Source organism: Artibeus jamaicensis, unplaced genomic scaffold (assembly GCF_021234435.1).
Source record: "Artibeus jamaicensis isolate MK-2021 breed Jamaican fruit bat unplaced genomic scaffold, CSHL_Jam_final contig_402, whole genome shotgun sequence".
NCBI lineage: Eukaryota > Metazoa > Chordata > Mammalia > Chiroptera > Phyllostomidae > Artibeus > Artibeus jamaicensis.
Window position 1 is genome coordinate 13,390,979 of NW_026521818.1, and position 27,622 is coordinate 13,418,600.

At 38.7% G+C, this 27,622-nt stretch overlaps 1 protein-coding gene and 2 pseudogenes across 1 annotated transcript in view; 1 reads left to right on the forward strand and 2 right to left on the reverse strand.

Annotated features, from left to right (window-relative positions):
• Positions 1 to 13,500, reverse strand: part of LOC119051163 (forkhead box protein K2-like) — a 62,448-nt pseudogene extending 48,948 nt beyond the window's left edge.
• PRR16 (proline rich 16) overlaps positions 1 to 21,076 on the forward strand; it is a 266,776-nt gene extending 245,700 nt beyond the window's left edge. Inside the window, exon 3 of the mRNA XM_037147845.2 lies at positions 19,912 to 21,076. The gene's annotated coding sequence lies outside the window, so the exon portion shown is untranslated. The remainder of the gene's footprint in view (positions 1 to 19,911) is intronic.
• On the reverse strand, positions 15,948 to 16,517 carry LOC119051206 (vesicle-associated membrane protein-associated protein A-like; annotated as a pseudogene).
• Positions 21,077 to 27,622: the final 6,546 nt, after the last annotated feature.

The following is a 27,622-nucleotide window of genomic DNA, read 5'->3' on the forward strand; positions in this document are numbered from 1 at the left end:
AGGGTATTTGAAATATACTGAGTAACTTTTTTATTCTTTAATATAGCATTTCCCAGAATGTGTAACACTTCTATAAATAGGCGATATGAAAAAAAGCCTTTTGTCATAAAATAATTTTTGAAAACACAAGAACATCCATCTACATTTCTTTAATGATGATTATCAAAATCTTCATACTGTGTTTTAAGACTCTCCAACAGGGGAAAAATGCATGCAGTAATTCACAAAGTCACTTGTTTGAGGAACACTTCTTATTTTATTCATTCAAAGCTTGTCCTGGGACTATAGTGAGCAAAATTTTGAAACTTGTAAATATGTCCAAGATATTTATGAGTTGTTTTTTACATTAGGGAATTATATACATTACTTTTTTCATGACTTAGAACACAGCTTTACCTTAAAATATTATATAGGTAATACATATTTTATAGTATAGTATAAAATGTTATATAATGTTACAATGTTTTTGATATTTTGTTATGAAAATATTTTACATTGAAAATTAGTTCAACTAAGGGAAAAATTTAAAAACTGGAATATAATAGGCCAAAGCTGTAATAGCAAATACCTCCCATGAAGGTTTCCATTTGCCCTAAATGTATGAGGATTTTTATATTTCAATGAAAATATACTAGAAATTTTGGACTTCAGAATGATATCATCTTTGTACCTTAGTCATCAAAAATTTCTAGCAGAGTAAGCAAACTGAGATAGCTGTAAGTGTGCCATTGCGTACGAGATACTGGTATAGTGAGCACTTCTCTCTGAAACAGAGGATCGAGTTCAGCTCTTTGGTTCAGACTTAGGTCACATGCGTATTCAGAGTTAGAACGGATTCCCACCTGTATCAATTAAGGTTAGGTTCCTATGTGAATAACAGAGTTACCAAATCACAGTGACTTTGAAAGATAAAATGCAAGTTCATTTCTTGTACACAAGTCTTGAGGCCCATCAAGACTGATATGATGGCTCTCAAGGACTGAGTATCCTAGAAGAATTCCTCTGGCCCAACCCATGAAAGGTTCATTCTCACTGTGTAAATAGGGCAGCCAGAGCACCAGCCATCAAGCACGTGGTCCAGCTTTAAAAAACAAAGTTTTCCAGCAGCTGTCATTCAGTTTTGTCACTTCAATTCCTTTCCAACTTTGTCACTTGGCCAAACATACTTTCAAGATGCTATTTATTCTGGCCCTGGCTGGCACAGCTCAGTGGATTGAGTGTGGGCCTATAAACCAAAAGATCGCTGGTTCAATTCCCAGTCAGGGCACATGCCTGGGTTGTAGGCCAGGTCCCCAGTAGGGGGTACATGAGAGGCAACCACACATTGATGTTTCTCTTTCTTTCTCCTTCCCATTCCCTCTCTCTAAAAATAAATAAATGAAATCTTAAAAAAGAGATAGTATTTATTCTGGATGACCAACTACTTACCTAAAAATTAGGGGTTTTTTTAAGGAAAAAGGGATGTCTCTCAGACTGTCTAAAACACATGGGCTATGAGTCAGGTAGGAAGTAACCCCTAGAATAAAAATGAAGATTATCAGGAGACAAGGCACTGAGTGCAGGGAGCAAACATAAATGTTTAGCGCAGTGGAAAAAAAGAAGAAGAAGAAATATCAGTGAGGATAAAGGAGTAGACAACATGCATGGTTTTACAAAGCAGGACTGGGGAGAAAGTCGTGACAGAGAGGCGTAAAATGGGCTTTGTTTTGTATTTTCAGTGTCTGTAAGTGTGAATATTAGCAGATTTCTGTACCTGATGCAATGTACCCCCTCGCTCACAGATTTCCCATTACAGAACTAGATAAAATTAATGCTTCCCATATGAAGGCAAACTTGTTAATACTGCAGATGGTAGTATATTCAGTTACTAACTAGCTTTTTTGTTTTATTTATTTCTGAGTTGATGAATTTCCTATTGTTCTGAAAATACCAGTTTCTCTATTACTTGAGTATTTAATTTCTTAAAGAGGCAGTTAACTTTATAAAAAGGAAGAGGAAAACAAATAGATTAAAATAGAAAACAACTAATCTGATTAAATGACTGTTCTGTGACTCTCAGGCATTTGTGGAGAGGAGATGGTCTTCTCTCCCACAACAAGAATAAGGGTAGAGGAGAAAAGATTGAGTTGTCCCTCCAAATTCAGGAGATCTAAACACTTAGCTTAGCTGCTCACTAACTTTGTGATTCTATTCTAGAAAATTTCTCCATGAAAACATTTTTTTCTTCAGAAAGATGATACCCAATTTTATTTCTTGCATGGGAGTTTTATAAAAGTAAAATTCATTACCAATATTGATGGTTCTTAAATGGGGTGATGTTGTCCTCCCTGCAGTGCAGGAGCTGCTGACAGTGTCTGGAGTTATTTGTGATTGTCACACTGTAGTCTTGCTCTCAGCACCCAGAGGTTGGAGGCCGAGGATGCTGCTGACCATTCTACAATGCATTGGCCAGCTTCCCCCTTGCCTCCACAACAAAGCATTACACAACCTCGATGTCAAGAGTACTGAACTGTAAAGCCCTGATTCATATGAATTTATTTGGAAGAGAGAACAATTCTTATTAATGCTAAAAAGATACCTGTAAATAAATATTGATTTTTAAAATAAACCCTATCTGTTATCAAACTTGTGGAACCCTAAAACCAAGAGCTCTTAAACTGAGTTCTATGGAGTTCAAGGGTGTTTATAAATAGTTAGATCATAAGCAAGCTATTAGGTACACAGATTGGGGTAAAAGTAGATTTACAGTTGTTTCTATGGAAAATAATGCAATAATAAATAATATTAGAAGAATAATCTCTGTATTTCACATAATCACAACTATAAACCCACTTTTGCCTCATCTTGTATGTAAATCTGCATATTTTTAAGGGCTGAAATCTGTAGATTTATCTGATTCTCTATGGGATTTATGACCTCAGAAGTCAGCCACCGAATTTATTTAGAAAGCCAAAGAATTCCAGTGTACTAACCAGCCATTATCTTCCCTCCAGTGAGCCAAGCTGCTCTTTCAGGTATTGTTTTCTGCACATTCTCTAATCTTACTGAACTAAGGCATAACTCTCATGCAAATAAAAGTTGAGATTATCAGTTGAATCCTCTTCAGTAGAGGTGATCTCAATAAGTACATTTTCTCCTGAAGTGTTTGTTATTGAAGAAGCCAGATTTTCTGACATGTATGTTAACTGACACTTAAATACATTAACTATTCTTTGTGATACAGGTTGCCTTGATATTTAGGATAACGTTGTACCCTCTGCAGTTAATGCAATTCCCCAAACCTGCCTCTTGCCTCTTCTCCTATCTCTGGAAATAATATCACTGTCCGTCTAAATCACCATACCAGGAAAAAAAGAAAAATTTGTGTGTCTTCAGTTTAAGTCCAAATATTTTTTTATTCTGTCTATTCTGTACCCTAAATATTCTTTGAGTTAATTCCCTCTACTCAATCTTTGCTGCTGTTGTTCTCAGTTCAATATCTTATTTTCTTTCATTTGAAATTGCTCAATAAACTTCTAACTGCTGCCCATGATTCTGGGTCTGCTCTCTTCCATTTTATTTTTCACACACACACAGTGCAATCTTTCTAAAGGCAAATGTGACTGGGTCACTGTCTGATTAAAGCACCAATGTCCTCTCCACTACTGGTAACACTACACCTCCACACCCCCCTTTGCCTCTGGCTACTGCCCCCACCCTGTCCCTGCCAGCTCCGACTGCACTGATTTCTTTCCATCCCTGAATGTGTGTTTTCCAGACTTGGTCCCTACTTTGCTTGAATGACTTTCCCACTTTTATTGATTTTCTATTTATTCTTCATTAGGGAGCTGGCTGAAGTCTTTTCCTGTTCTTTCAGGAAAGGTTCATTGCTCTAGTGTTTTATATCTTACTCACTTTTGTGTTCTAAGTGCCTTGAGCAGTCCCTGCCTGTACGGACAGTTCCAGTACATATTTCTGTAGTGGTGTTGATAGCATTATGTAAATTCAAGATTTTGCTCAGGACTGGATCATCATGGACAAACATTGTCTTTTGTGCTCAGGGAAATAATAGAGAGATCATATATTCATAGGAGAAATCCAATGAAAAAGTTCACTATGAGCTCTAAAAATTGAATCTTGAATTTCAGCTTTCTAAAGTACTGTTATTATAAGTATGGAACATTGTTTTTGTATAGAACAAGTATTACCCTATTTTTTAACCACAATTGCTATTATTATTAATGAAAAGTATATGCAGTAGCTACACTGAAGACAGTTACAGAGTTCACAAGTTTTAAGTTGAATAAATGAATGAAGTAACACCATCCAAGTTTTTAAGACAGTAAATGACCCTGAGTCCATATAACATTCTGTAATGGGACAGGATTACTGCCCCCATACTCCCAAAAAAGAATTTTCTAGACAAAAATGTTAGCACTGCCAAGGATGAGAAACATTACCCTATATTTTAATAAAGAGCTTTACCTAGAGGCTATTGAAATGCAAGAGATTCTGTTTTTATTTAAACTAAGTGGCTCCATACTTCTAGGGTTTTACTGTACAGAACACCATGCCTTATTAAGAGTAGCCTGTCCGAATCCATTATATCTAGAAGCACACTGATTTCTGGGACTTTATTAAAGAAGCCCACCTATAATGTCAAACTGAAAATGTAGGAATCATAGGTATCATTTGTTTGTATATTGCTCATGAAAGTAAAGTAGAAATACTAAAGTAGAATAGAGAGTGGAGCAAAAGTAGGTTTACAGTTGTGAGTACACAGAACAGTTTATTCTTCCGTTATTATTTATTAATCATTGTACTATTTTCCACACAAACACTGTAAGCCTACTTTTCCCCACTCGGTTCATTGGAACACACCTGAACCAGAAGTACCTTGACAGCCAGTCACTGAGACCAGTTTTGGTTTAGCCATTACTGAAGAAGTTGCTGAATTCTGAAGATAGCACAATGGTGGTGCTTTGAGAGTATAGTTTCCTTGTTTAGGAGTTAAAGGGATATGTCACCGGATTGTGTTTGAGAAGTCTCATGCCAAAGAGTGTTAGGATACTCAGGACCACCCTCTGATTAATTCCAAGTCTAATGATGGTACAGATTGCTCATCATTTAGTTGTTTGCCTGATGACAAGGGTAATCTTTATACTGGAAATATATACATACAGATATTCACATTTTCTAGTCACAATGGTGGCAAGATTGAAGGAAAGTTTAGGAGGAAATTGTCATGCTCTAAGGTTAAGTAAAAATATCCTACACACCTTCCAATTAAACTGATAATATTATCTTATTCCCTTCAAATAAAACAAAACTGTTTTAAGAGAAAACTTTTTAAATTTTATTTTATGATTGTAGTTTAGGCCCTGTTCAATCAGTAGAGTGTCGTTCCTATACACAAACGTTGCAGATTCCATCTCTGGTCAGGGTACATACAAGAAGCAACCAAGATGTCTGTCTGCCTGTCTCTCTCTCTGCTTTCCTCTTTTTAAAAATCTATTTAAAAACTGCAGTTTACAGTCAATATTATTTTGCACTGGTTTCAGTATACAGCGTAGTGGTTAGCTAGTCATATACTTTGCCAAGTGTTCAAAGTTAAATGTAAGGCTCAAAACCATAAAAGTCCAAGAAGAAAACATAGACAGTAAAATTTCTAAAATTTTTCATAGTGATATTTTTTTCTGATATATCCTGGTCAAGAGAAACAAAAGAAAAAATAAACAAATGGGACTACATAAAACTAAAATGTTTTGCACCCAAAGGAAACTATCAACAAAATGAAAAGACAACCCACTATGTGTGTGAAGATATTTGCCAATGATACAGCTGAAGGTTGAATATCCAAAATATGTTAAAGAACCTTCCATATTGCATTTTACAAAAAGATTTTCCAGAAAGACCTGTCTGTCACAGTTGATGCAAGACATTTTTTTTTCCTACCCTGGAACTCACGGTACTCTGACATGTGTGCCTACAAAGCAAAGCATTTTGGAAGAAGAAAAAATAAACTTTAAGTAGAGTATATTCTATTTTTACTTGTTTCCAATTTCTTTTGAGTACAATGTTTTAAAAAATAAAATGGAGAATAGAAGTGATCTCTTGGCATAGGCGACTATATGTTTTTCCAAATCCAGTAGCTTCAGAGACCTCAACAACCCAGAGAATCCTTGATTTCTTTCCTGGCAACAGGACTGCATTCAGCCTACTTGTCTTGGCTGACCTCCCTGCCCTTGACTTCTAACCCTGCCTGTGCTTGCGGAAGGGAGACTAGTTAACCTAATCATAGTAGGTTCATGAAATGGGAACCCATAATGTCCAACTAGCTGGTTCATGGAAAGTATCCTGTCATTTATTTAAAAAACAGACGAAGAAATGCCATTTCATGAAGATGAGAGCAGTATTTTATTGTGTCTTCAGAATTTAATCATTGAATAGTATCAGTGGGTAGTAGAAGGGGAAGTATTGTTATCACTTGTTTCATGTGATAAATTAAAAACCTAACATGAAAATGGTTGAACAGAAATGTTTAAACAGGAAGGAGGGAGTAATGTTAGCATTTTAATTTTGTTTTGATTGAAGTTATTCTAATTCCACCATGAAAAAAATGCCTTTCTCTAGTATGCCTTTTTGTGATGGAACTGATTAGAACGTGTATGTGCTAACTAACATGAGGCTTGGCAGGCTTTAATGCAGTTACACAAAGGAGTTTTGCCAATAGGAGGGATACATATCACAGCCATTCATTTCACAGCGCTCTCCAATCTGGCTACAACTGTTTTTGTACAATGCACATCAGTGAATTAAAAGGAGGGAGGGGGGAAAAGAGATTTAGAAGAAGGTTTTCAGAACACTTTTGGCTTCAGAGAAAAGAATTTACAATCATTAGCATAAGTAAAATTCCTGCTTGGCCTAAGATAATGAAAACATTTTGAAAGCAAAGATAAAGATATTTTCAGAAAAAAACCACACAAAAACAAAACTGTCCTCTAAACACCATTAGCAAGTAATAAGAGCCCTGGGGTAAGTAAACATCCACATTTTGTATAGCCAAATCCCTCTGCTTCCTCAGAGTATAAAGTAAACGCCATCAGTGAGTGGGCTTTACTGGGTTCGTGGAGAAGAGGCCAAACTAGCCTGGAGACCATTTTTTGAAATTGTTTCCTTTAGCACTTATGCTTTGGTACTTTTTATGCTGTGTAATACAACTGTCCTAAAGTAACTAAATATTACAATGTATGTATAACTCTCTGGTTGGAAAATGACTGATGCTCATATTGTTAATAACCACAGAAGAGGAGGGCAAGACAGTTATCTGCGTTCTGGCTTTATGTCAGTGCAAACCCACCACTGTGGCCTCCTCCGTGTAGGAGCTGGGTGGAGAATCGCGGCTGTCCTCCCGTCACCCACCGCCCACCAGCAAGCCTCGGGCTCTTTCCTAAGAATCGTATTTTCAGATAGCTCGTTCAGCACTCTTATGGAATTAATTCTCTACAAAAAAGTACTTGTTCAATGTTTCTGTCTTTGTAAAAAGAAAAAAACATGAACATGGTAAAATCATTTTTTACATATATTCACCTCTTCATCAACCTTGCAAAGTAGATATTGTTTATCCTGTTTTTTTTTTAAATAGTTGAGGGAACTGAGCCTCAGTGATCTTGTCCAGGTCCTTGTAAGTGCTGTGGGATGGAACTTAATTTTGCACCCCAGATTCTGAAATTATGATATCGTACCAGGCACTGTATTAAGAATTGCACAAGTACTTGCTAATTGATCTATCCACATTTGAGTTTGTCATTAGCCAATACTAAGAGAATACCACAGGACTGCACACAATTTAGATGGATGAATGAGTGAATGAATGAATGAGGCCAGTAAGCAAGCATATATTGCTTGTATCCTATGGGAAAAATGCTATGAAAGTGATTGGAATTACTGCTCAGTCATAACATTGGTGGTAGTCTTGACTAATTTTTTGGTTCCTTTGTGCCCATAATAAATAGTAGAAAAAGATTTCTAGAAAGTGTCTTTCTTCAAGGTAATACTTTTAAGTTGGAATCCAGAAGGATGAAAAATACTACTTTTTGCATATCATTTATTCTTTTTTTGTGGAAGACTTTTAATTATGATATTTAATTGTAGCATTTATATATCGATAAAAAGATTTTTCAAAAGGTTGACAAAATATCCCAAAACAGGTTTGAACTAGACTTCTGAGATATGCTTTTCAATATTCTTTTGTGAAGTACATGTGAAAATAATTGTAAATAATTTTAGTATCTTAAAAATTATACCGCATCATGGGAACTTCACTGTTATATCTTTCATAAAACATAATTCCTATAATTATTAAAAATTACATTGCCAAAGCCATTTAAACTGAATTACATTAATTGGCAAAATAATTGAATAGCACCCTTTTCCAAGCTGATATGATTCTACACGAACATATATTACATATGGAAAAAAATGATGCAGCTTAAGGTCATAAGAGTAGGGATTTTTTTTTTGCTTGTGAATGCCAATGTGCCCCAGGCAACAGAACTTCTGTATTTTTATTTATATCTATAACTAATTTCTTTAGACATTTTCACCAAATTCATCTGTCAAGTTGTTGCCAGCGAAAATGGGTTCTTGCAGTGTCATGACAAAGGAATTTCAAAGGGCACATGCATGGCTGAAGTTTAAGCATAGAGGTGAGATTTATTGGGATGGAGAGAAATAATATGTCCTCAGGGATGTAGAGGGTGGGCAGGCTCTAGCAGCACCTGCTCTAGGATCCTCAATAATCCTTCATATACTTTCTTGGTGTTGGGGAGCAAGAAGGGTTGCTTTCAAATGGTCCCTCCTACTTCCTGAGCTTTTCCTGGGCTTGTGCTGGGTCCTCCCCTTAGCCGGTCCCTTTCCTGGACCCCCCAGTGTTCCACGCCTTCATCTATCTGATTCTTTTCCCAGATTTGCTCAGACTGGACTCCACCTCTTTATGTCTCTATTTTGGCTCCTACTGTGCATGCCCCAAAGTTCCGCTGCATCATCTGGTTTCTGCTGTGCACGCATGCTTACCTCCCCCTGCACCATCTTGTCTTCCACTGAGCATGTGACTAACAAAGGAGTTTTTTCCCTGCACCTCCCACTCCCGTCTCAGAAAATCTCAGAACCAGGCTAAATTGTTCCCTGCAAAGATTATTTTTGCCCTCATGAGCATTGCTTGAGGATTACTGGGAGATTAAGTCCCTAGGGCAGAGGATGAGGTTGTTTCCTAGGGAGCAAGTGAATACTGCGTTTCCTAGTGAAGCAGCTATAGTGTTTGATTAAGCTCCCTAGTTTATTCGGCTTAATGTCTGATTCCATTTGCTCTATTCCTTCATCAATACTAACTAGCTACCTGTGCTACTACACTAGCAAAGTACTTACCTGGACTTCATAAACTATCTCCTTAGTTTGGGAGGATCGAGTTTCCAGGGCCGGACTACACAGTAGAAAAATATTTATTTTTCTATGTAAGTGTTCAAATCTTAAGTGGAGATTTTTAATTTACTCATAAAATGAATTAAGATATTTGGGGGGTGTGGTCTGTTCAGAAAGCATCCAGCAATGCAATATGAAAAGTAGAGATATTTATTGAAGAAGGTACAAGATACAAGAAACATTGTATGTAGGACAATGGCACCTCAGTCCCCTACAAAGTGGGCACCTTGGGACCTCACGCAGTTCTCCTAATCACCATCAGCCACCCTATTGTATTTTCCTGAATCTCCTTCATGGTCTGAAATCTCTTTCGTTTCAAAGATGATTTTAGTTTGAGGAAAATCCAGAAGTTTCAGGATATCAGATCTGGATTGCTGTGGGGCTGAATCACCTGGGTGACTTGACGTTTCACCAAAAACCTTGGCACAAGACATGATGCATGGGTGGGCGCATTGTTGTGATAGAGCTGCCAGTCACCAGTTGCCCATAGCTGTGGCCTTCTGAATCACCCAAATAGTCTCCATGGTGGAATGTTCAAGATTAACACCACATCTGATGCACATTCATTGCTCTACTCGCTCAGTCATTTTGAATGTGACAGCCACACAGTACATGTACTCACACAACGGCATCTACCGCCTCCACTGACTGGTACAGTGAAGTCATCATTGTTCATGCATGTGCATTTCAGTCCACTCTCCTTGGCTGCCAGGTTACACTGATGTTGTGTAAACCATACTCGTTACATTAACAATGGCTGGGCTTTTTCTGGACAGATCCGTATATGGATTCCTTAAACTGATTTTTATGTTACTCCTTACACTTAATATGCATTTTTTGGGTTACTATTGAATGAAAAAGCAAATACAATAGAGAATAGTATCAGGCAAAGCTGGACTTTTGTTTTTTGTTATTTCAAACTTCAGTCTAATGGTTTGTAGTGGGACAGACCTGCAGGGTCAGCTTCATGGGTTTGTGACTGTTGCAGCTGCACAGAGCCCTGTCTTCAGAAGCAGTGTCTCCACCATTCACATGGCTGTCCTACCTTTAGGGTTTAATGACGTGCAATCGCTGTCTTGATATTTTTACCTTTGACTTTGTGTTTTGTAAGTGAAATCCCATGGGATAATAGGGAACATGCTGGGGGCTTGAAGCTTCCTGCCAGGCATGGCACTGCATGCATCACCCACTCTCCCTCCCACACCCGGAGATCACTGCTGCCCTGTCTCAGTGAGGGCACAGCGCTGGCAGCTGTGTGATGTACTGTGATTTGCAAGGCAGAGCCCCAGGGTTTATAGAGGTCTGCCTTCAACCTGTGCCAGAGGGAGCGTGACATTAAACAGCAAATACAAAAACAGAGAGACTGAGCAAGGGCCCTGCATTTCATTTTTCACTGAACTCTATAAATTTTGTCGCTGTCCTTGGTAATTTGGAACTAATGCTATTGAATGCCATCGTCTGATGTGCTACCTTAGATGAGGAGTGCAATTCTGAGGTGCATGGTATTTCAGGGTGTCAGGAACCTATTTTAGAAAATGACCATCTGGCCTGAAAGACTTAAATATCATCGCTCTAAATGGCTGCTTTGTCAGACACATGTACACTTACATCAATACATCAAGCACCACCTACACACTTGGTTCATATGTCTTTCTTATGGATGTATAAATTCATTAGGCGGTACCTGCACTGCTGTTGGGCTCAGGTAAGCAGGGCAGCTATCAGAGACTCTCATTTATGTTTTTAATGCTTTATTGGCAATTTCTCAGGGGAAATTAATTGCGTCCACTAAGAACACAATGTTAGAATTAGCAATTTCATTTTCCTCTTATTAAAATAATCTTCTTTAAGCTGATTTCCTCAATATTCATAGAAAAGATTATGACCAGTTACCACCCTCAGAAATCCCGGAAGATATTTATAGTCAGTCACGGTCTTGCTAGATCAGATGCGGTTTTCAGATCAGGATTTATTTTATCATAAGCAAAGTTGCATAGTAATACAGCTGACATTCTACCAGTGTCAGGTTTCCATAGAAACAGAGGTAGAGAGTGAATTCTGGTCATTTTTCTTTTCAGAGAAGTGTTTTTGCTATCCCTCCATTCATATTCTAAAACACTAATATTTGGGAATTTGGATTATCAAATAGGCCTTATTTTCTGACCTTTAACACAATAAAATTAAAAATGGCAGCTATATAGCAACTAAAAATCTTTAAAAACCCCCAAAATTTGTTCTAATATGAGTACTTAATATTGTACTGATTCCAATTCTGCCTCAATTAGTTTATAAATCCAGTGCTAGTCCATGGAGTTTGTAATTTTGCTAAAAAAAAACCCTGAATCTGAAATATATACTATAGAGGAAATGAATGACTAGCACCCAGAAATACAACCATGCAAATATGTGAATTATTACATAAGAATAGCTTGTCAAAACTCAATAAATGCTTTTGAAATGATCCACAATCCATTTGGAAAAAGTCAGATTCATAAGTAATGTTATAATAAGTAAATTAGATTCAAGCAGGATTGACAACCTTTTTCTGTAAATGGAGAGAACAGTAAATATTTTAGTTTATGTGGGCCATACCGTTTATCCCCAATATTCATCTCTGTAGCTATAGCACCCAATGAATGGTGCAAGGGTAGCAAATTTGGCTTGCAGTGCTGACCTTGACTTAATCTAACCAGAGCCAGCATTTCCTTACCTGGAGAATGGCAAGAATATCCGTCATTACTTTATATAACAAAGTGTCAAATAAATATTCAGCTTTATGTTTAAATATAATAGAAATATAACTTTTTATTTTTATATTTTCCATGTTTGTCATAATGGCTCACTTATAACAGGTGTTCCATACATTTTCATTTAACCTAATTAAATGAAAACTCATTCTGCTCTTCGTTTAACAGGGGATATAAGAGAGATTTTTTTTTGGGGGGTAACAGTTTTGGTCTCTTCATGGTTACTACCTAAAATGCATCAAACTCAGTACACATAATACATTGTCCCATAGTTAAAATAATATATATTATATATAAATACTTGTTTTATAAGATATATTTTTATAAAATATGTGATTCATGTATACTCTATATTAATATAGAGTATAAGAAATATAATTACAAAAATTATACCGAGGTCAAAATAAATATAGAATTATGAAATACTGCTGTTTGGACAAACTTTTTGTATTACTTTTAGCTTTTCCTTAGCATTGCTGCCATCTTTGACATTAGAAAATCATGCTGCCCTGACTGGGTAAAAAGGCTCTTAGTCACCAGGATATTACTTACAGCCCTGCAGCCCTGGAACCTGCCGTACAGCTATGTTGTGCTCATCGCCAAGGCTATCGTGTAGGTGTGTGAGCTGCCTCACGCTGCGCTGCATCTACAGGTTCATTACCAAGCTTCTCCGCTTCTACCACAACCACCCCCCAAAAGCACAGCAGAATAGCAACCACTGCAACCTCATGCTAAATGACTGCTTTCTCAAGGTCTTCTGTGAGGCCTGCTGCCTGGGCAGGAAAGCTACTGGGTGCTGGACCCCAACGCCAAGGACACATTCTAGGGTGGCAGCCTTCTTGCCCACTGCGAGCGCTTCAGGCATTCACACCTCCACTTACCTGGCCCTCTTCCCAGCAGTTGAGCCTATGCATCCCCGTCACTCACCACTCTATCCTGGATCTAATACCCCTTTAAGTCGCCAGGCCTATGCAGTGTCTTTTGTCTGGTGCCTGAGCATCACTCAGCCCTGACCTGGCCTCCGCACCCTTGGGACCAGCAACTTCATGTGCCTTTGCTTAGACCAGTTCTTCTGCCACTACCGAACACCTACCCGTTTGCCCGCTGCCCGAAGCCAAACCTGACAACTCCTCTGCATATGTGGGCCCCCTACATAGTCGCAGATGCTGCAGTCCCATAGGTGGCAGCGGTGGTGGTGTGGAAACAGCATGGACTTATGTGGGTGCATGTCGACCTGCCAGTCGGGAGGGCTGAGGCCCTGCTCCAACCCTGGTGGGTACCTTGGAGGGGGCATTGTAGGGGCTTACCATACTTGCCATGTGTCTGCCTCCACATAACAGAGCATACAGTTGAAAATCTATAGATGCCTCAGCTCTTTATATGAACAAAGTACCCCCAAGACTAGAGGGCATGACTGGACAGAGGGCCAAATTGAGAGCCACATATAGGAGACCCTGGGCAAAAGATGCACAGACTCTGAGTCCACTGAGAACACACTGAGGCAGCCTCAGCCCCAGTGACTGGGACAAAGGACCCTTATTCAGGGGAGGCCCCAAAGGACATGCCTTTCAGGGGGCACAGCTGAGTGTCCATATTAGACACCTGGATCTGAATATTGGGGAATCAAATGACTTCAACTCTTCCCTGCACTGTACGAAACGGGCCTTTCTTTTGACATAGGTTCAGCCTCTTCAAATTTTGACTGTTACTGCAATAAAAGACTCCAATAGCACCTTTCTTCTTCACATGAGGAAGATAAGTTTAAAAAAAATGGTACTTACATAAATTAACCAGACATTTAATGATTCAAGCCTAAAATTGTTTACTATCATTTATATTTTTCATATCACATTTGTGTCTGGAAAAAATTTACCATAAAAAGAAATGACCCTTGTGCTTGGCGGGGTGCCCAGTTGATTGCAGCGTTGCGGCCTACGCCAGAAGAGAAGTGGTGGGTCAGCGCCTGTCAGGGCACCATCCGGAGGCAACCTGTGGATGGCTCTCTCCCCCACTGATGCTTATCCTCCTCCTCTCTCTCTCCCCCCCCTCTTAAAAAATATCAATAAATATATCTTCGTGTGAGGATGTAAAAAAAAAAACTAAAAGGACAGCTAGATCAGGAGTGGAAACATAGAAATAAAGATCTCATGGAGGGTTAGCAACAGGGGAGTCGGAGGAGGAGAAGGGGGGAGAAGGTACAGAAAATAAGTAGCATAGATGGTAGGTAGAAAATAGATGGGGGGGCAAGAATAGTATGGAAAATATAGAATCTAAAAAACTGTGACACATGGACATAAACTAAAGGGGGGAATGGTGGGGGTGGGGGGTGCAGGGTGGAGTGGAATGAAGGGGGGGAATAGAACAACTGTAATGGCATAATCAATAAAATAAAAATTAAAAAAATAATAAAATTTAAAAAAATTTAAAAAAGACCCTTCTTGAAAACTTTGACCTATTCCATTCCAAAAGTGAAGAAAATTATAATTAGTTTTAAGCAAAGGCTTTTTGAACAAAATGAAGCAATTATCCACTGATCTGAAGAATGGGTCATATAGCATTTCCACAAACACTTCCTTGTTGGCTGTACAGGACCTGGTATGTGTGATTTATGTGTTATCACATTTCTGAGTACCTTTATTTAACTTGGGTAAACCTGATGGTGTATACATCTTCATATGTGAGGCAAAAATGCAACACATGTAGAGATTTTTTAAAAGTTTGTATTTTAAAACCTATTAATAGAACTTGATAGATTTTTTTAAGTTATCAATTATATATGAGAAGTTATGGACCTTTTATTCAGTGGGGAAAAATATTTGACCCTGAGGTTAACAGGCTGAACGTGAATCCAGTACCATAAAAGGAGAGGCTCAGATATCTAACAAATTTTCAAAACTCAGTAAGAATTAAATGCATTCTGTTAATATGCAATGTTGGCATTCAGACAGCATATATAGGCACATCTATTGGTTAGAAGATTCTATTCTCTGCTTTTAATGTGTGGTCACTGAGGGCTGTGAAGCAAATATCTGCTTCCATGCGATACCTAAAAAAAATTGGTGGAACAGGAGAACATTCATAAATAATGTTAGCTCTTATCTTAAATAAATGTAAAATGAACAAACCTTTTATTTATTGAGCCAGAATCTGTTAACAGTTGTATTTTTTTGTCATATTAAATACCATAGGGCAGGATGGTAAGGATGAAAAGCTCAGTCAACAACTGCCTTATAAGGCATAAGAAAAATTCTGCTGTGATATTAGCAAAGATAAAGGAGAAAGTTTACTCTGTGGAGAGGCAACATTTTCTCATAGAATATATCTTGGCATTTTCTGAATGAGCAGGATTAACGATCTAAGTAAATCATATTTCAAGAGGTAACAGCAACAGATAAAATTTAAAGGGATTATTACAATAACATTTACAAGATTCTGAACAATTCTTGAACTCTTATAAACACTTCTTGAACTCACAAAGAAAGCAATTCTTTATTTATGAATTTCATAAAGGACTGAATGTGCAACTGACATCTGCTAATGATAATCTGGTAATATACAGTTTGTTAAGTAGCTGAACAGTTAGTTTTTATTTTCTAACCATAAGAGATCATTAAAGGCAATATGATTCTGTACATAAGCATAAAATGGTCACTGTGGGCCCTACTGCCAGTGAAATGGTAGTAAGCAGATCTTTTTCTGATCAAGAGAAAGTGAAAGAAGTAGCATTTTGCATGCTTCACTCTACAAGATGAGTTTCCCTAAAAAGCATCTAAGGAAGATGGCTGCAATTAGAAGAAGTGAGGAAAGAGGATTGGTGACGTTATCTCTGAGGGAAGCAGTTGAGGCTGGTCCGGGTTTATCCCAGTGTGCTACATTTTTGAGCCTTAAACCTCCATCATTTCTCCCTGAAGTTTCCTCCATGAGTTTCCTTGTTTCAGTATCATTGGATGAAACACTGCGTGGTTTTGCTGTGAGTCTGTCTCATTTAGATGCATTCAGCAGAACAGTTTTGCTGGCTTCCTTATCATTCAAGTTGTCGTTCTCATTGAGCATTTCAAAATCGCATCTCGATTTAGAATCCATTGCTGTCACCATCAACCCTGGGTCAATAATTCCACTGTTGGGCCACACACAGTGCTGATGAGGTGCTGTGGTCTTCACTTTGAAACATACTTTTCTATCTGATGGATTTTGCAATTTAAGATTTGTAGTGACTTCATCTGTGTAAGGGTCTTTGAATTTGAGGGCTGTGGGAGGGTCGATGACCAGAATCTGCTCGAGCTTCGTCATGGACCCAGAGGCAGATGCCATTGGAGACACGGCACAGAGCAGGAGATGCACCTGTGCTGGATCTTTCCTGGCCGGAGACAGGGTGGTGGCAGTGGCTTGGCCAAGTTCTGCGATGGGGCCAGTTTGTGACTTCTGCACACCCATGCCTGCCACTAGGCTGCAGATTTGTTGGGTCGCCTGCTCGGGCATCACAACTGACTCAGTCCCACACACCAGCCGCTGAGGCCACGCTCCTGCGATCCTCAATCCTCGGCACCCCCATGATGACTTCTGGTTGCCTACCTGTGCACACCTGCATCCTGGAGCTCCGAACACTCCAGCTGTCACTTATTTAAGCAAGAATAGATGGGTTATTTTGCTTTCTCCAATTTGCCACTAAGGAAGCATCCACAGCTTGAGTTCTTAGTCACTGGATTCAGCTGATGGCTTCGCCATTCCTATTCTGTAAACGACTGCCGTTCATACAGCTTCTCCCCCACCATCGTACTTTCCACACTTCCTCCAGACACTCTCCAAAAACAACTGGATTTTCTTCCTTCCGTTTTTACACAGTGTTGATAGTACCATACCCACCCCATCCCTGGTTCTATGCCTTTGCCCAGGCAGTTCCCTGTTTGAAATACCCCTATTTCAAAACTAATAGGTATTACTTTTGCAGACCTCAACCCATTCCTCAAATCTCAGTTCAGATGCCATCTTCTATAGACCTCTTCTCCTATGCTCATTCTTTATTTCATATTTACATGTATTGTAGCACAAGTCTTTTATTATGACTATTAGTATGTCTCCTTACCTTCCGAATATTAATCTCCTTGGAGAGCAAGACATTAGAGTTTTGTATTCATGGCTCCTTCAAGCAGTACCCTGTATACAGTAGGTACAAAATACATAGTTTTGACTGACTGATAGATTGTTTCACCTTTTTAATAAGCTGTAACAATAATGCAGACTCTTAAAGACTACTATATCAGAGAACTATGAAAATATAATTGGCACATGTAATTATCTTCGCCCCAATTACATGAATTATACTCCTATATATTTGCAGAAAGCCATCTTTGTACAGTTTTATCATACTTCTTTATTTAATAGTAAACCTAAAATATTAATTGTTATATGATTGCTGCTGATACATTAGTAACAGCTTTAGTGTTCATTTCTTTTCCACATGTGGAAGCTTATATCTCTAAATTATAAAAAAATGGCATAAATAGGCAGATGTAAGTGGTGCTGTTGGGCTAAGCACAGCTTACATGAGTTTAGTCCAGTCTTCCCCACTCCTCTGTCCTCATATTACTACCAGGAAGACCCAAGTTGGGGGGGTCCCCGTCCTCCTTGGTTCTTGCCTTGCTTGCAAGAGAAGGATTCGAGGGAGAGATGGAACATGTGGTGGAAAAGAGATAAGTTTATTTACGAAATACACTTGGGCACAGGCACCCAGCTAGTCTGAATGACCCATGTATAGAGGAAATAAAGTTGTTAAGTTTGTTGTATACACTAGAGCCCAAAGCTGCAAGTGGGCACCCGGCTTATCTGAGTGCCCTGCCTATTGGGGTTCAGGGGTTATATATTTTAGCCAGCTCCTAGGTACCCCTCCTCCTCCCCTCTCCAGACCTTGGGATTAATATGCACAGTCTGAAAGGCTTTTTTTCCCCAACTAGTGAAAAGGATACACACAGAATTTCAAAGGTCCCCCCCTTCCTGCACTATCTAGCTTTGCTCATGATGTTTGGACACCTCACGATCTTATCAATCTTATCAGGCCAGGTTCAGGACTGCTGAATTCATGAGTAAGACACTACTGCCTCCCCTCCCTGCTTTGGTTTACTATCTATCCTATCTAACAATATCTTTTGCATCTTTGTAAGCAAGATCATGACGAGCGATTGTCTTCTCTTTCTCTATCTTTCACAGAAAATCTTTTATGATGAGCCAGAGTATGCCTTCAACACACACTGACTAATTGTGTTTGGTGATTTTTTTAGTTGGGAGGATTATTGTCTTCATTTTGATTATTTAAATGATAACTTTGTCTTGCTAGTTGGGAGTAACATAATTTAAAAAATTCTTACTCATCTAATAGAATGGTAATGGGTTGTCAAAAAAGGACTAACTGATCCACTTTGTGACCTGGGATTATGTTTGTGTCTGTACTGAAGAAAGCACTGTGCATTTGGAATTCACCTACCTCCAAGTGAAGGGGTTAAAAAAGGAGTTCTCAGATGGACCCCAGGGATTAAAAATGCCCTTAAAGCCATTACTCTCCGTCTCGGACTTTTCTAATAACTTACTAGTCAATTAAGTGTGGTGGCAGGTTTATTTTAATGACTCTCTGTACGTATTCCAGTGAGTCATGGCACAAGTATGCCTGTTCCCATCATAACCTAGAGAGAGGACCATAGACATACTCATATTGAGCAGTGCTACGCATGTTTGATGTTGGGCGGGCGGGATGAGAATTATGGCTAAGTTTCTTTCTTTTTGTTTTCCCAAAAATATATGCATTAGTTGAAAATATGGATATCAATGACTTTAAGGTGCTAATTTTAAAGAATGGCAGATACTCATGAAGGAAGAATAGTTCTTTGGCATCTCAGCTGCATCAAGGAAAAGAATATCCTTTTGGCAATTTGATAACATATGTAGATGACACAGAATGCAATGGAAGATTATATTCCACAACATGTTTTCAAAATTATTTTTTGTTTTTCAATGAAATATCCACCTTAATAAATAGGACTTATTGATTAATCATGTTTAATAATGACATGTATCAAGATATATTTCTCAAGATATAAATATCTCAAGGTATTTTATAAATATTAGTGTATATTATAGTCTTTGAGAACTTGGTCCATTTATAAGTGGACAACTTTTTCTAAAGTTTTTTAAAAAAACTGTCGGAAATAGGCCCTGGCTAGGTGGCTCAGTTGGTTGGGCCTTGTCCTGTACACCAAAGTGTTGAGGGTTTGATCCCCGGTCAGGACACGTACCTGAGTTGTGGATTCAGTCCCCGGTCGGGGAGGGTCCAGGAGGGAACAGATCTGCGTGTTCTCTCTCACATGGATGTTTCTCTGTCTCCTTCTCCTCCCCGCCACCCCCAGTCCTCTTTCTCTGAAACTAGGGAACAGATCCTTGAGTGAGGATTAAAAAAGAAGTCTGTCAAAGATAGATCTTTTACTTGAGATGTGAGCACGCTACTACTAACTTTTGATGACTGACATCACATTATTTTATGGATAAAATTTAAGTGGAAAGTATGTTTAATGTAGACATTTAAAATAATATTCTTGATAATTCAAGAACTTTAAATTAGGCTAACGAATGCTCGCCTCATTCTTAACACATTTTTGGATGTTTTTGTTGAAGTGCACTTGTTATTTAAACTGATCTTTTGTTTTCATTCTTTTGACAGCTCCTTCAGGATGGAAGGAAAACCTTTATTTGGAGGCATGTCAGCTCATTTTTCTCACTTCGGATTCATCATTATGACTTCTTGAGGCCAGCTCTAATTTTGAAATAACCAGGAACCTGTCCATCTGAGAGTAGCAACCTCCCCGAACTCCGGAGCACAAACCATCATGGATAGGGTCTGCGTAGAATCATCCGCCTCTAGTCTAACAGCCATGAGCAGAGCCCTAGGGCTGAAAAAGCCACAGCCTTAAATCTCTTCACTCAGAAATTACCGAGAAGATTCAACAAAAAACAGATGAAAAGGATTAAACAATCAAGCCAACAAAAACAGAAACCAAACAAACTCCATCTTACTTCACCATGAAAATAAATATTCCCAGATACGAACCCATATATTCAGCAAATTAAGCTAGTAAATTATCAGTTGATTTATCATTTGGGAAGTTAAAAGCATAGAGATAGGAGTTATCTCTAGCCAGAATCACTCAGCATTTCAGAAGGAAAAATGTAGACAAAGAGAAACTGAACAAGCAGAGGAGCATTGCAGCAATGAACAGTATTAGGTGGGAATGTTGCTGTTTGCAGAGAGGATGTTTGCCACCATGTGTACACTTTTAAAGCCATAATGGAATAGCAGTATTGTTGTCAATTGCTGGAAAAGTTTCTGCATTCAGTCCTTCACTCCATATTGGTTGAGAGAGGGGGGAGGTCAGTTCTTACTGATTATTTCTCAATGCACTTCGAATATTTGCACTGTCACTTCCATTCAGGGTAATGATGTGCGCTGTTATTTGCACAGATGGTCCCATGAGTTTTGAGACCACAACAAGCAGTTTCTTGCAGGAGTCTAAAAAGGAAACACTTAAGAATTCTGCATATATTGATTTCTCTTTCTTCCATAAAAATCAGTTACCTGAAAAAATAATGTTCTTGTCTCAGATTAAAATAACAACTACAGAATTATCATGAAAAAGCATCAGTGTGGATCAAATTTTTTAATGAAGATCATTTTTTATCATTAACAGCCAAGAAGTCAAATACAGTGAACTGTACACGAAACATTTGTGTTTAACATCTATTTGTTCTCTGAAAAAAAATCATTTGTAATTTGTATTTGACATATAACAGTTTTTTATAGCCATTTATCTATGCTTCATGGAAAAATGTACCAGACAAACAGCATTTTCAGTTTATTTTTCTAAATAAATGTGTTGTTTGTATTATTTGTAGTTGCTTATTTTATTTGATTTTCATTAGCTGGAAGGTAAGTTTTCTCTGGTTCATTGGCAGACTTTTGTCATGTTGCTTTAGAACTAATGGAAGACTGAAATTTCAAATATTTCGGTAGTATAAAATTATGCTTTCTAGCTCCTAAACTCTAAAGAAGAAATTATATATATTTCACCATGACTTTCTCGTCAAGAATTATTTTAATATTCTAATTACTAATTATCCAGAGTTAGTTTTACTATCTGCTAGAAAACAGAAATTTTGGGTGTGCTGTGCCGGTAGGTATTTTCTCTCCATTCTCTTGCTGAACATCTGTTCCAGAAGATGAAAATTAGATTAATTTTTGGGGGGCCATTCATCATACCTAACCAGTCTTCAGCATAGGTCTGCTGAGTATGTCCATCAGTATAAATCAAAATGAGTGGGCAGTCGTACCGGAGCAAAAACGAAAATCAACAAGGGCTTATTGAAAACCTGCCAAGTGTTCATCCTTATGTGCAGCTCACCAGCTGGAGTCAGTATTCACGATGGTTGCTAACCCCTAATAAACAGTGTGTATGTAGCTCAAACAAATTGGTTTTCCCTTTTTTTTCATTGAGGCGTAATTGACATAACATTTTTCAACTTCAGGTGTACGATGTAATAATTCAGTTTTGGTATATACTGCAAAATGATCGCCATGATAAGTCCAGTTAACATCTGCCACCAAACATAGTTACAGTTATTTTTCTTGTGATGGGAACTTTTAAGATCTACTCTTGTAGCTACTTTCAAATGTGCAATACAGTATTATTATTTATAGTCATTTTTATTTTTCAATTACAGGCGACACATACGATATTAGTTTCATTCAATATATTATTCACTACAGTTGTAGTAATGCTTGTGGCATTCTGGAGGTGGCTGGGGCAGCGTGGGAAGACCGCGCCAGACCTTTGAACTCTCTGGAAAGGATTTAATATATAAATCCTTTATATATTGAGTGAAATATATATATAAGGCAGAATAAATATTTAATATAGAAATCCTTTATGTATTAAGCAATATATATATTACGCAGTATATATAAAATATATATTAAGCGGTAGATACATATATATATCTACCGCTTAATATATATTATATATACTGCTTAATATATATTACATATATAGCGCGGAAGACCACGCCGCCCGGAAATGTGTATTTAATTAGAAGCTAGGAAGACAAGCTAATAGGCCTGTGGTTCCCCGGGCCTGCTGTCTCTTGCTGTGCCCTGGGGGTGGTATCCATCTCAGATTCTCTCTTGGTTGTAGTCGTACAGTGACGCCCGGAAACGTAAGTCCCAGTGGCTGCCAGAGCCAGGTGTCCCCTGGCAATAGCGGCAAAACTGGGGCACCAGACAGGGTACAAGCTCCTTTCCAGGACATACAGGTGAGTTAGCGTGAGGCAGAAGCTTAACCCAAAGATGCGTTCACCCGCCTGGTGCCTGAGAAGCCCCGCAGCTCCCAGCTCCAGGCCAAGCGGGTCTCTCTCAGCAAGCCCTGGGCAGTGTCCCAACCGGAGCCCCGCTCAGTGCCCAGCGGGCTGCAGCAGGCAAGAGCGGGCTCGGGAGACCAGGGACCCTAGCCCAGCTCCTCCAGGGCCAGTGAGTCCAAGAGCATCCCCTAAGTGGTAAAGCAAAACAACAACAACAAAAAAGACCCACCGCAGGATCGGGCAGGTGTGAAGGTCAAAGGCTCTCCTTTGGAGCAGGGCAGAGGGTGAGTGTGTAGGTAGCACCCACCGGGAAGAAGAAAGGGAAGATAAAAGCCCAGATTAATTAAAAGTAAAAACAGCTGGTGCCCGCCGAGGAGAGCATGAAGATGGCGCCTGTGGCTGGAAAGCTGCCGATGGGAGCTCGCAGATGGTTCCCGCGGGAAAAAGAATAAAAAGTGTATTGTAAAAAAAAAAAAAAAAGAAGAAAAGAAGGTGCCTCTTGGCTGGAGGGAGGCAGAGGGAGAGCTGAAGACGGTGCTCACCAGCCAGCAGCCCCCAAGGTTTGTACTCAAGTACAGAGACGCTTGCCCCTCAGGCTGATTAATGCGGTAGGGTTTGCACTTGGCCTCCTTCACCTCCTGCACAGGAAGTTTGGGTTCTTCAGGGTCGGCTTCTTCCTCACGGACCCCTGGGCCAGGTGAGTCTGTGTGGGGCATGCTCAGTTCCTTACAGTCTTGTGGACGTTGTTTTTCAAAGCTTGGTGTTTGGGAACTCATTTCTCAGGGCTGGAATTGAGTTTCCTCCTGAAGGGGTTTTTGTGGGGAGATTATGTCCTGTTCCCTCTTTCCTGCTGTGATGAGGTGGGCCGGAGGCTTTGGAGCTGCTCAGGGTTTAGGGGTTTTGTTGTTGCTGTTGTTGTTTGTTTTTTAATTTTCCTAGAGGAGATTGAGTTATTTGTACATAGCTGCAGATTCATTGCATTTGTCGGAAAAAGTGAGGCCAGGATTATCCTATGCCGCTATCTTCGACTGGAAACCCCAAACAGCCTCAAACATATTTTTTAAAGGAAAATAAAAGAATAGGTCATTAGGCATATTCCCAAAGCATGATCCAAAACCAAATTCACATTATATTATTCTGCACACTAAATTAATTTACTCTGCAGTCTCTTTGTGGTACTTAGTGCGCCCTGTAACATAACGAGGAAAATTAGCTTTTCATGCATGATTTGAACCCCTGAAAATTAAGACATTGTACATGAAAATAATCCAGCTCGGAATTAAATTGCCAGTTCCTGTGAGATGTTAGATGTTGAAGTATGCCTGGACTCATTCAAAATCTTTTAAAGTTCATGCTTATTGCTTCAAGCTGTGAATTGCTTGAAATTATAAGTGGGAAAATCAACTTTCCCCAAATATCTAACAATAAAATTCTTCAAGAATAAATTATATAGATGAATTCTTCAGTTTATGGATATATTCAACAATAAGCAGTGCTTCATCTTTTGTGATTTATGGAGAGCCCTTAAAGGGTTTTGGAAAGATGTGACTTTATCAGGTCTCTTCTTTAGTAGTAAAACTGATAGTAATGTATAAAGTGAATTTCAGTGGGTGACATACAGACCAGAAAAACATGTCTAAAGTTTTCTTGAATTTGATTCATTCTCTTCAACTTTAATTACATTTCCTTTCTAAGTTATTTCACTTGTCTGTCACTTTGTCTCCTTTTGTCTTTAAGCTTAACTTTGTTACCTTCACAATCAGTATTTTACAAATCTATTAAACAATCTTCAGTTCTCACTGAGAAGTCCTACTTACAGATTTATGGAACTGAGAATGCCAGGGTGGGTACAGCCATATCTCGTTTTATCGCCCTTTGCTTTTACTGCATGTCACAGATTTTGCATGTTTGCAGATGGTAAGCAGAACTCTCCACCAGTACGAAGATGATGGTTTGCTTTTTTGAGACACTGGCTTTATTGTGGTGGTCTGAAGGCAAACCTGCAAGATCTGTGAGGTGTGCCTTGCAATCTCCACTCCCTGGCACTTGCTTTGAGAATGCAAGTATGTTGCATTTACATGCAACTCCAACCAACTTGCTGGCCCATAGTTACTTAGTTACTATGTTTCTCTACATGAGCAAGACGACTCTCTTTATTTGCTGAGTGCTCACTGCAACAAGATCTGTGCTGGGCACTAGGAAGTTGAGTAATAAAGACACAGATCCTATTTTGATGGAGTTTAAAATCTGGTTGGAGAGAAATGTCAATACATTAAACATGTAATTTCACCAGTTAACAAAAAATTACATCTGTGCTCAGTCCTATAAATAAAGGTAGATAGTATGCCAAAACCATATATCCACTGTGTCCAACTCAGTGGGGGAAGTAAACTTTGAGCTGAGAGCTGAAGGGGGACAAACAGGTAAATGAGGCACATTGTGTGTGAAGCATTGCAAAGGGGAAAAATAGGTTGACCTGAAAACTGGCTAATTGAGTCAAAAGGATAGCACAGAGAAAACTGTGAGGTGGTATCCCAATCCTTCTTAATCTCTACCTCAGGTGAAGCAGAAGTAACACAAACAGCCATGAGCAGTAAAAACAGTGGGTATACAGAAATAACAGAAGTAATAGCAAATTTATCTGCTGTAATAAATGCAGGTGGGTTTGATTCCTCAAAACACTAAGATCAGGTTCACCCAACTCTCCCCCCACCTGCCACTGTCTCACAGAGCATTTACTTCTACACTCAAAGTAAGGCAGATGGTTACACAGTAAAACAATGGATTAAGTTGTATCTGATTGAATGCAAACCAGAAGAAAAAGGGGGCCAAATGGACATAAAATATTGTGAAATAACAAATAAAAATTAAGAATGGCATTGGCAGCATTTTAAATTTATATAAGTATACTTCTTGAAAAAGATATAAAAATGCATTCATAGGCATTTGTGAATTCATAAAGACTTGAGCAACTGTAGATAGACTAGCAAACATTTAGAAATATGTTCAAACAAATTTTTGTAAAATTAGTTTGCCTGTATATAACAGAAAACCCCAGATAACAAATAGGCTGTTCAGCCCTGGTTTATCAACTTCTTTAAATCATTAGAGATCCAAGTTTCTTCCACTTTTTTGCCCTGGCATCCTTAGGGTGTGGCCTCTGTTCTTATGGTGCAAACCAATACTAGAACTTCAGACATCACATGTTAGGTTGGCCAAAAAGTCCGAATGGCTTTTTTCTATAAAATGAAAGACACATTTTTTAATTTCCACCAATATCTTTACTGATTTGAGTATGTCAGCTACCCGCCACATGGTATAATGTTGATTGTTCTCAATGTCTCAGTTTGATTACTATCAATTTCAGCTGGTCTACTTCATCATGGAGCATCATCCAGCAAGAAATCTCCAGCACAAAACTTCACAAACCACTTTTGACACGTTCCATCAGTCACAGCACCTTCTCCATACACTGCACAATTTTGTTGTTGCATTTCAGTTTTTATCTTTCTTGAAATAATAAAACATAAGCCCTGGCTGGTGTAGCTCAGTGGATTGAGCGCAGGCCTGTGAACCAGAGGAAGGTGGTTCGATTCCCAGTCAGGGCACATGCCTGGGTTGCAGGCCAGTTCCCAGCAGGGGACACATGAAACGCAACCATACATTGATATTCCTCTCCCTCTCCTTCCCCTCTAAAGATAAATAAATAAAATCTTAAAAAAATAAAGCATATTATTAGCTGAAAATGTTGTATATTTTCTTCCATCTTTAATATTAAAATGGCTACACAAAAATTCACCAATTTTGATAAGTTTTTTTTCAATGCATGCTGATATGACAGCTGTCATGATACAATCTAACAAAACTGTTCAAATGAAGTTAAAGACAAGTCAGTTTTTCTACAGTCCATCTTATGGAAAAACAAACTTTTTGGCCAACCCAATATATTGCAGGCAGCAGGGTGATGAAAGATATCATTTCTTCCTTTACAAGAACTTAACTGAAAAATATTCACACAATATTTTGCTATATTTGTCATTCAAATTGGCTTCATCAGCATAAGGAGGACTAAGGAATGAATTCCTGTGGCTGGGCACATTGCCACATTAAGTAAATTTGGTATTCTAATACTACAGAGGCTGGGGAGAATGAATGATGGTATATACAACTATCTAATCCTGCTACAAACTTTTTTAAAAACATAGCACCAGTTTATTATGCCCTGGGTTGAGTATGCGGAGTTTTAGATGCTAAATTTGATGCATACCTAAGGAAATACATTTTTCAATTTATATTTTCAAGAGCAAAATAACAGTGGAATAGTAGCATGTGAACTTTTAATCTTATGGATCCTACTGTACTCATGTATTTCCCTTTTTAAGAATGTCTAACCAAGATTGGTAATGATATGGAGAACATCCATGTCTCCTGTATGAACCTCTCATCACACTGACTATAATTCTGGTCCAGAAGACACTGTGCATTTTATTTATTTTTTTAAATTAAATTCATTGGGGGTGACATTGGTTAATAAAATTTTACAGGTTTTGAGGCAGGTTAATAAGCTAGGAAAATTCCCTGGCAAATTGAATGGGGAAACCAAGACAGTTAGCTGAGCAGACCGGCAGAACAATTTGCAGCCAGCTAATAAATTGCAAGATCTTATCTTCCCTAGTCACTGGATACTTCAGAGCACATGGTTTACACATTCAGACCTTTCCTGGGCAGATCTGCCTTCCCCCTGTTCCTTTTGGGTAACATTCTTTGAAGGTGAAACTGGCCAGAGAAGGCCCTGAGCAATTCATGTGCTCATTTTAGTATATCAGCATATCAAAGGACACACCTCGAAAGCTGATGAGTATTCTGATAGTGACCTCCCCTAAAATTCCCACCTTCAGAAAGCAGGTAAAAATTCTTAAGACAGAAGACCCACTGCACACTCCCTCTTCTGCATGCCCACTCCCCTCTTCTTCCCTCAGGCATGTGTCTTTGCTTTCTTCCTCCTAAGCTCTGAGGCTTCCCCC